The sequence below is a fragment of the Plecotus auritus genome, assembly GCF_963455305.1.
Source record: "Plecotus auritus genome assembly, chromosome: 4".
NCBI classification, from domain to species: domain Eukaryota; kingdom Metazoa; phylum Chordata; class Mammalia; order Chiroptera; family Vespertilionidae; genus Plecotus; species Plecotus auritus.
This window is the reverse complement of record NC_137775.1, coordinates 103269797-103277684: the sequence shown is the minus strand read 5'-3', so window position 1 is coordinate 103277684 and position 7888 is coordinate 103269797. Positions and strand designations below refer to the sequence as shown.

Below are 7888 nucleotides of genomic sequence, written 5' to 3'. Positions count from 1 at the left end.
CTAATTAGCATATTATGCTTTTATTATATATAAAATAAAAAAATATATATATATATCTTGGCTTGGCTCTCCTTCCCAATGTCATTATCTTCCTATTCTTTATACCCATGCTTCCCAGTGGGTGATTGGTGGAGTTATAGGTTGAATTGTGTCTGTTTAAAAGATATGTTGAAGTCTTAACCCTGGATACCTGTAAATGTAACATTACTTGGAAACAAAGCCTTTTCAGATGTAATCGAGTTAAAATGGGACACGAGCATCGCCTGTGGACACCAGACGCCAGAAGAGGCCAGGGCGGGCTCTTCCCCAGAGCTGTCAGGGCACAGCCCCTTCCACACTTGGTCTCAGACATCTAGCTTCCAAAATTGTGGAAGAATAAGTCTGTGGCAATTTGTCATAGCAGTCCTAAGACACTGACACACTTAAGGGGTCAAGGTGGAAGGCAATACCATGGACAGGTTATCTCTATATATAAAACGCCAATATGCAAATAGAGCAAATGGGAGAACAACTGAACCACCAGGGGCGCGCACAAAACATGGCAGGTGTTGGCCATGGCGGGATGGTGGAGCAGGTGCCAGACCAAGGCAGGACACCAATCACTGTCATTGGGGTGAGCCTCTGGTGGTTACTGAAAATTCTTTGCTCCCACGCCCCACAGTCCTGCTGGGTGCTCACACCTGCTTCGGTGTTTGTACCTGCTGCCAGCACCCAGCACCAGTCCTGATCCCTCAGTACCATCAGCGGGTGCAAGCAGCAGCTGCTGGCCCTGATCCCCCCTGAGGGCTTCTCCACCTCCCCCTGCTCCTGAGGGGTGATTGGGACAGCAGCTGCTACTCGCACCAGCTAATGGCGCCAGCTCCAATCGCTCCGCATCATCAGTGGGTGCGAGCAGGGCAAGCACCATCAGCATGAGGAAGCGGCAGTGGTGGGAGCAGGGCTGCTGGCAGACAGGGGACGGAGGGGAGGTGTGGGGGGGACAGGAGGGGCCAGGCGGGGGCATGGAGGATGGGCCAAGACCCACCCCTGTGCCCACCACGGCCTCACAACCCACAGTTCCTTTCAAGGTGCATGAATTCTTGCACTGGGCCCCTAGTTGGTTATAACCACACTGTAGTGTATTGTAGGGGATTTTATATTTCAAGATGGCTTTATATGTGCTTTGGTTGAAAAGATCTGAGTTTGAGCATCAGTGTCCACTCTGGAACGTGGGATGTAATGACACCTAATTGAAGAGGTTGTGAGGAGTGAATGGAATGTCTATGAAACGATGTGGTACAGGTGTGTTAAGGTGTGGATAACCCTGTGGAGGGGCAGAAAACCCAGGACTAGGCCCTTGGCCTTAGTGACTTTAGTTTCCAGCATGAATGTCAAGGACCCCCTTCAGGTACATCAGCTTCTGAAAAGTGAAACAGTGCTCTCCCAGGGGCAGAAGCAGGAGTGGGCACAGCTCAAAGTTAAGGACCAGGTGGGAAGCCGGCGGAGAGCCTGCCACAAACTATCCCTTCACTAGTTAGAACTGCAAGGAGGTGGACATGAAACCAACACAGTAAGAAGCTGTTCTGCCCTCCAGGAGTTCACAGTCCAAGGGCCAGTGTTGGAGGTGAGGCCTTGGGGAGGCCACACTCCCTATAGGAGGCGCTGGGGCCCGCCTGGAAGGTGGCCTGCAGGTGAGGCAGCTGGTCCACCCACACAGAGGAAAGAGGAGTCAGGGGCTGTTCCAATTCAGTAAATATTTATTAATCAACCACCCCGTTCTCGGGTCTGTGCTCAGTGCCAAGGACTAGGAGAGAAAGAAAGTATGAAATCAACATAATTCAGTCTAGGGAGAGTAAGTTACCTAAATCTGCATACAATTAAAGGAAACCAATATAAGTATGTGATGTCAATAGCTGGGGTTTTGAGTACCTGAAATGGGGACTCCGGCCGAAGGCGATGATTCCGGGCGCCCTCGCGGAGAGGGTTACCTTGCGGGCTTGGTCCGCGCCCCCGAGTCCTTGGTGTTGGACCACCTGGCTGACAGGTGAGGGCTGACGAAACCCGCGGCGCCTCGCGGGCGACAGCGAAACCAGACGGGAAATGGGGCGGGGCTGACGGCGCGCTCCAGGAATCCACGCTCGGGTGTGGGCCCCGCCCCGCCCGCCGCCCGCGCGCCCCCCCGCCCCGGCTACCCCGCAGGGTGGTCGGCGGGCGACTCCCAGGCTTCCGGCCACCCCGCCTTCTGGCCTCTGGAACTCGGCGGGATCGCCGAGAGGGAGCCCGCCAACCGCGCTGCCGCGCGGGCTGAAGGGCGCCCGGGTGGGGGACCCCGCTATTCGGAACTCCCCCGAAAGCCCCGGCTCTTGCTCTCCTCATGCCATCCCGTGGGTTCTGGGTTCACAAAGCATCTCGCCCCTTTCCTTTTCGGGATCCCCACAGGCAGTCCGCTTCCGAGTTTAACTTCCTCCCTCGCGGGGCAAGACGGTAAATGACCGAATGCTGGTGTGGGGCGGGGCGCTTCTGGCCCCGAGGCGGCTCCTGAGCGAGGGGGAGTGGAGGCAGGTGGACTTGTCTTTGAGAGAAACTGCATCCACCCCACTCCAGGCGGAACCTGCGTTCCGAGTCGGATCCACTCCCACTCTTCACTGTGGGAGACCAGACTTGCCGGGCGTCTTTTTAATTTTTAAAGTGTCAACTTGGCCCTAGCCGGTTTGGCTCAGTGGATAGAGCGTCGGCCTGCGGACTGAGGGGTCCGGGGTTCGATTCCGGCCAAGGGCACATGCTCGGGTTGTGAGCTCGATCCCCAATAGGGGACGTGCAGGAGGCAGCCGATCCATGATTCTCTGTCATCACTGATGTTTCTATCTCTCTCTCCCTCTCCCTTCCTCTGTGAAATCAATAAAGAAATATATATTTTAAAAAAAGTGTCCACTTGTTTTTATGGAACTTTGCAAACGTACACGAAGTACGAAAACGCGATGAACTCTCGTGCGCCCATTATCCCCTCTGGCAGAGATCAGCTCATGCCGATTTTGTTTCATCGATGACCACCCTCCTCCTCCCACTTTCCCACTGGTACCTTTAAGCAAAGCCCAGACGGCATGTTTCATTGGTAAACACATCAGTACCTTTTGTTTGTTTTTTGGGGGGTTTTTTTGAGAATTTTTGTGAGTTTATTTGAGCCAAACGGACACATCTGTCCGGGAGCAAGCCCTCACGGCCGGAGAAGGGCTACCTGCACTTCCTTCCTGCATCTGAACCAGGGAGGGAGAGCTCCTTTTTAAAAGTACAACTACCACGTCTTTAAATGCTCGCTTCTTTACTATAAATGTGCAATGTTCAAACTTCTGTTTCATAATTTTAAAAAATTAGATGACAATGGATTTGTTCACACCAAGCTGTAAGCGAGCCCGCCACGCATCTGGCGGCCTGTCCCTGCACCTCTTTAAGTCTAAGGAGAGCGCGGGGCGCGGGGGGGGGGGGGGGGGGCGGGGAGGGATGTGGCGTAGAGGGGGAAAGAGTCAGTCGCCCGCCGCGCTGGGTGCCGCCGCCGCTGCCGCCATCGTGCCAGCCCCTCGGGTTTCAGAACGGGAGACAGGCCAATTTGGAAACAGATTGGACCAGCGTCATTCATGACTACCAGTTATTGGATGAGGAAGAACCCAGCCAGGCGCAACGCACACGGACGTATCATGCCTTCCGTGGAAGGACCGCAGTTCCGGGGAAAGCCGCCGTGTGGAGCAGTGGTCTAGCGTCGGTTCCAGAAAAGGCAGCATAGCATCGGGCACAGGACCACCAGCCCAGCCAGACAGCCGCAGCCGCAGCACAGTCGTGGGCCATCTTAAGGCCCATGAAGACCCCATCATGGGGTTCCACCAGGTGTTCCCATTGAAGAACGTCAGTGATGCCTGGGTTCGCACCAATGACACGTTCAGTCTTGCCCTGTACGATTTAGGCTGACCTCCTCCCAGCCACACACGCATGCTGTTCCTCCTCCTCTTCCAGGTGCTATTCAGTCCGCCAGAGGCTCCAGGTGGCTTGCACAAAGGAGCAGGCCAGGCGGGGGCGCAGCGGCTGCTGCCGCCTAGGTATTGTGCCTGTGTGTGGACTAGACTAGTTACATCTGACAGGAGAAGTGTGTGCTGGAGCCGCGCATGCCTTGGAAAGACTTAAGTAATGCAAAAGATTGTCTTTTTTAAAATCTACTGACAAGGTGCTCTAGTAACCCAAAGAAGTGAAGGAGAAAGCAGCTGCCTCACCGTCCAGATATTGATTTGTTCAGATGTTTCAATATATCATGATACAATAAAACCACAAAAGTTTTCTTAACAACAACAAAAAAGTCTAACTGGCTCCGTTTCTCACCTACCGCCCTTTTCCCTGGCAATTTATTGGATGAAGAAAACTGGCTCTTTGCCCAGTGAATTTTCCCAAACCGGGGCTTGCTCAGCACATGGCTGCAGTGGTGTGCCTTATTCTTGTTAGATCAGAGTCCTGATGGGTTTCGTTCGTGGTATTTGGCAAGTACACACGGGGCGTTACTTCCTGTTTGTTGCCCTGGAGACGGAGATGCGGGTGCTCTCTAGTTATGATTCATCAGTGGCTCCGCCCAGCACCACAGCATTCCCCATCACCATGCCACGTGTTTCCAGCAGCTTCTGATTACCATCGCCAAGGTCCATGATTTCATTAGTTATACTCAAAATAATATTCTTTCAACTTTTTTTCACTTATTAGCCAGAGTTAGTGACAAAGAACTGCTCCTCAGCCATTTGGTTATATGTTTGTATAAGAATGGTAGCATAAATACTAAGACTTTCTCTATTTACCGGTTTTCAGAAAGTTGACGTGGCTCCTAGCATTCTCCAAAAATGACCAATGAGTTTATTTTTTTAGAAATTAGAGTGAACTGATGAAATGTTCAATATTTGATGTGTTTCAATCAGTTGCAGTAATAATCTTTATTGATGCTAAAATTATTCCATCTTTGACACTTCAAGTTGTCTCCTGAGTCATGTTTGCTGTGACCCTGGCCGCTGCGTCATAAGCTAGCGTGTCAAGGTGCCTGGAGCCACCCATCTATTTCTCTCTGCCACCCCTCCCCCCCGCCCCCCAGGTCCGCGACAGGGCCCCACGGGCGCAGAGGTGGGTGAGCCTAGCTTGGCAGAACCAGGGCCGGCGGCACTGTCCATCCTGAGAAATGATCAGGTCCAGGTAGGCCGAGGCTGCATTCCGATTCCGGAGCAGCAAGGGGGCGGTGGGGGGGAGGGGGGAAGAGGAAGAGAGAGGCCCAGGTCAGGCGGCCCCTGAGCCCCCTGGATGCTCCAGGGGAGGCTTGCTCTTTCCAGCCCCGCCAGTGCTGCAGCCTAAGCAGCCGCGGCCCATCCACCACCAAGTCTCACCTTGAGCTGCTCTGTGGATACAGAAGAGGAGCTCCTTTCGGGGGCTGGGGTGTCATTTCAACACCCAAAGCTGGGCCCTTTTTCCGAGGCCCCTATTGCCTCTTTTCTTTTTTTTTCTTTTTTTTTTTTTTTTAGCTTCCTAGTGGGTTTTTAAAATATATATATTTTATTGATTTTTTACAGAGAGGAAGGGAGAGGGATAGAGAGTTAGAAACATCGATGAGAGAGAAACATCAATCAGCTGCCTCCTGCACACCCCCTAATGGGGATGTGCCCGCAACCAAGGTACATGCCCTTGACTGGAATCCAACCTGGGACCCTTCAGTCCGCAGGCCGACGCTCTATCCACTGAGCCAAACCAGTTAGGGCCCTAATGGTTTTTATATTGTATTTGAAGATAGCCTTAGGCAGGAATATCATAATTTCAAGGCCAAACTAAATAGCATCCCCCTAAAGGAATTGCAAGCTGAAGGGGACAGACCATTTTTGCATAATATACATACTTCTATTTAGGAACATTTGAATACAGACTTTCTATACACTCATTACCCATATAATAAAAATGTACATGGCATGAGTATATGTCACTATATTAATATAGAGTTTTAGAAATCTTGAACCACACTTCTCTTCTTCCCCAATCAGGTCCATCATTTAAGAGTTGGACGAAAGGGACAAGTGTCCCTGGTGTTGGTCTGGGCCCAGAATTTGATACACTCCTTATGCAACACGTGGGTACATGCCATCTGAATAGCTCGCTGGGCGTGACCAGCTTCCAGCACATGAGACCCAGCTTACAGGCGGCTGGAGCATGTGAAGACCTTCTAGGGTGTGAAACCTGTGCAGAAGGCAAGAACTTTGGGGTGCTGATTTGGGCCAATGGAGCAGGGAACAAGGCCCGGATCTGACCCAGTGCTGAGTACTTACTTCCACTTGCTCATGTTCTGCCAGCCATGCAGCTACCAACTGGATCAGTTCCTCCAGGGTCAGGCCTGCCATGGTGGTACGTGCCATCTTGATGCACTGAAGAATGCTGGTCACCTGGGCCTTAATGCATTGTGGGAACCGAGCCAGCAGTTTTTCCAGGATCTTCTCTAGTTTGTCTGCTGGTTGGGGCCAGGGAGTTTCAGTAGAAGCCTTAACACTGCCCCAGCCTGGGGGAAGCGGGATGGCGGCAGCAGGGGCATGGGTGGACCATGGGAGCCAACAAGGGAACCCAAGCCAAGGCTATTTCTCCCATGGGAGCCAGGAAGGGGTGGGGAAGGCTGGTTGGGCTGGGAAAGGGCAGGGTTCAGGATTGGGAAAGACAAGGAACGGGTATCTGCACTGGGCATAACCATGGGCACTGTGACCTGCCCAATGGAGAAGGGCATCCGAGGAACAAAGAGGGACTGGGCTGAAATACCTGACGCATGAAGTCTGCCTCGGACGGACGGGGCGGAGTGGGAGTAGGGACCTGAGGAAGGCTCCTCAGCTTGGCCCCGTCCTCCCTAGCTGGATGTGACTATTGAACTGGCCCTAGAAAGGAGGAAAGGAAGGGACGATCCTTCACTGCCCAGCTGAGTGAGCCACCCTAGGGCTATTCCCTCATTTTAAAAAGATTTGGGTTGCCTACTCAGTGTGGCTCAGTGGTTGAGCATCCACCTATGAACCAGGAGGTCACAGTTGATTCCCAGTCAGGACGGGGCCTGGGTTACAGACTCAATCCCCAGTGGGGGGTGTGATTCTCTCACATCATTGATGTTTCTTTTTTTTATTATTATTAACTAGTGTCCCGGTGCACGGATTCATGCACATTGAAAGGAAATTAATTAGAAGGTGGCAGCAGGGCTCAGGACTGGGCAAGATGGGTTGGACATGCCCTGGAGCCAACCTCCCACAGTCCCTCCCCGGCTGATCAACTGCACCTTGAGCGGTGCCATGGCCGTCTGCAGAGTGAGTGGGGTCCCTCTGGCACAGGGGTGGGCAAACTTTTTGACTCGAGGGCCACAATGGGTTCTTAAACTGGACCGGAGGGCCGGAACAAAAGCATGGATGGAGTGTTTGTGTGAACTAATATAAATTCAAAGTAAAGGAGCGGAGGGGAGACCAAGAGAACCGGATAGAACAGCCGGATCTGGCCCGCGGGCCGTAGTTTGCCCACGGCTGCTCTGGCAGGTGGGGTCCCTCAGCCTAGCCTGTGGGGATGGGGCTGAAACCAGCTCTCTGACATCCCCCGAGGAGTCCCGGAGTGAGAGAGGGCCGTTCTTGGGTGATGCACCCCCGAAACGGGTTCCCTTCTCTCTGGTTCCAGGTGGGTCACCCAAGAACCGCAGCTGCCAAGTCACCACAGCTCGGCAGTTCCTGCATTGGGTGTCTGCCCCCTGGTGATCAGTGCATGTCATAGCTACCAGTTGGATAGTTGAACAGTCAGACGGTCACTTAGGCTTTTATATATATAGATTCCAGAGAGGAAGGGAGAGGGAAAGAGAAAGATAGAAACATCAATGATGAGAGAGAATCATTGA

The 7888-nt window shown here is 52.8% G+C and overlaps 1 pseudogene across 1 annotated transcript; it reads right to left on the bottom strand.

Annotated features, from left to right (window-relative positions):
* Positions 1–6031: 6031 nt before the first annotated feature.
* Positions 6032–7303, bottom strand: LOC308246755 (RING finger protein 214-like; annotated as a pseudogene). The gene is made up of 2 exons: positions 7289–7303; positions 6032–6899 (listed from the first exon to the last, which is right to left on the bottom strand). The product of its transcript is annotated as an RING finger protein 214-like (transcript).
* Positions 7304–7888: the final 585 nt, after the last annotated feature.